Source organism: Pantherophis guttatus, chromosome 16 (genome assembly GCF_059756535.1).
Source record: "Pantherophis guttatus breed Tessera chromosome 16, ASM5975653v1, whole genome shotgun sequence".
NCBI lineage: Eukaryota > Metazoa > Chordata > Lepidosauria > Squamata > Colubridae > Pantherophis > Pantherophis guttatus.
In genome coordinates this window covers 7,352,856-7,354,849 of record NC_142078.1, presented here as the reverse complement: position 1 = coordinate 7,354,849, position 1,994 = coordinate 7,352,856, and the positions used below count along the sequence as shown (strand labels likewise).

The 1,994-nt window shown below is 46.5% G+C and overlaps 1 long non-coding RNA gene across 1 annotated transcript in view; it reads left to right on the top strand.

Moving 5' to 3' along the window:
- LOC132712645 (uncharacterized) overlaps positions 1 to 1,994 on the top strand; it is a 105,800-nt gene that overhangs the window by 40,615 nt on the left and 63,191 nt on the right. The gene's annotated exons all lie outside the window — the stretch shown is intronic.

Below are 1,994 nucleotides of genomic sequence, written 5' to 3'. Positions count from 1 at the left end.
CGTGGAAAGGACAATTTTTCTCCCACTCCCTACTCGGCCTCAAGGGACTTCTGCTAACGCCTTTCCCTCGCACTCTTTCATTAAGTGGCGATAAAAAATAAAAGCGAGGAGAAGTTCTCTGGGCTGTCAGAGTCGGGATATTAATTGGGGTGGGCAGATAGCAGAGAGGAGCTGCCGTGAATGAGAAGCTTTCTTGCTGAGCTGTCACTTTCTCCGTGTCACTCGGGTCCCTCAGCTGGGTTGCTCAACCCGTTGGAGATCCGACTTGGAGTAGCCGGAGGGCAAGTCAAGCAACTGCCCCATCCTTAAACCAATCATTTTTCTTCGCTAATCATCATTGTAAAGTCCACAAGTCCAGCTCAGCCTCAAGCTTTTGAGTTTGACTCTACCAATTTTCTCTCCTTCTGCCCTTCTCCTAATTATCTTCATTTAATTTGACGGAAGAAAGTGTCGCGTTTGGCATCCTATAACATGGAGAACCTTCCAGGGTTCCTTCCAGGGGTGGGCTTTAAAATCTCCTTCCTTTCTCCCTCTCTCCCTTTCTTCCCTTCCCTTCCTCTCTCTCACCCTTTCTTTTTTCTTTCTTTCTTTCTTTCTTTCTTTCTTTCCTTCCTTCCTTCCTTCTTCTTTTCTTCCTTCCTTCTCCTTCCTTCTTTCTCTTTCCTTTTTTACTTCTTTCTTTCTTTCCTTTCCTTCCTTCCTTCCTTCCTTCCTTCCTTTCTTCCTTGCTTGCTTATTTGCTTCTTTCTCATTCCTTCCTTCTCAAACCAATCATTTTTCTTCGCTAATCATCATTGTAAAGTCCACGGCAGCTCAGCCTCAAGCTTTTGAGTTTGACTCTACCAATTTTCTCTCCTTCTGCCCTTCTCCTAATTATCTTCGTTTAATTTGACGGAAGACAGTGTTGCATTTGGCATCCTATAACATGGAGAACCTTCCAGGGTTCCTTCCAGGGGTGGGCTTCAAAATTTTTAGCAAGGGGTTCTCTTTCTGGGTGGGCATGGACATGGTGGGCGTGGACTAGTCAGCCTCCTGCACCATGGCGGAGAGGGATTTTTGCCCTCCCCGGGCTCCGGAGGCTTTTCTCGAGCCTCTGGGAGGGCAAAAACGGCGTCCACAGGCTCTGGAGGCCCATTCTTGGCCTTCTCAAACTTCCAGTAGGCCCATTTTTCACCCTCCCTGAGCCTCCGTGCGCATCCTGCACTTACCTGCATCCAAAATGGGCTGCGTGGGGACTCCTGGGAGGAGAGGGTGGGGTGGGGTGGAGCCAGCCAGGAGTAGGATTTGGGGGTTTTCCGAACTGCACAGAATTTTAGCTAGAGGTTCTCTCAAACCCCTGCGAACTCTTAGCAGCCCACTCCTGGTTCCTTCCATGAGAGCCTCAAGGGCTTTGGCACTTCCCTTGCTTGCAAGGAGTCTAAAGAGTACGCCCTTATTACATCTCCCAGTTGCCTAACCCCACCCTTGGAACACAATAACAATGAAATAACAGCATCGGTGCTGCAATTGTCGCACCTTCGCACCTTCCGCCGGGAATTAAAAACTTGGCTTTTCAAATCCCTTGACCTGGACTGATGATGGGGTTTTAATTGGTTTTAAGGATTAATTTTAAAGTTTTTTAGATTTTGGTCTTTATTTTATATTGTGGCTTGTGTTTTATTGTTGTGAGCCGCCCTGAGTCCATTGTGAGATAGGGCGGCATATAAGCCGAATAAAATAAATAAATAAAATAAATTGTCGGAAGAAATATCCATCTGGTTCAGTCCCAAGCCAGGAGGAAGACCCTGGAAACATGGAGGCTGATTGGAAAGATGGTTTAATGATGAAGCAGAACCATGAAGCACATTATTTGTTTTTTTTTTAATTTAATTTGTTTTAATTTGTATACACCCCTTCTCCAGCTGGACTCAGGGCGGTGAGAGAGTTCTCTGGTGCAGCTGAGCACATGGAGTTGAGAGCGAGGGGTATTTATATCTTCTCTTGGGCTTTGCACT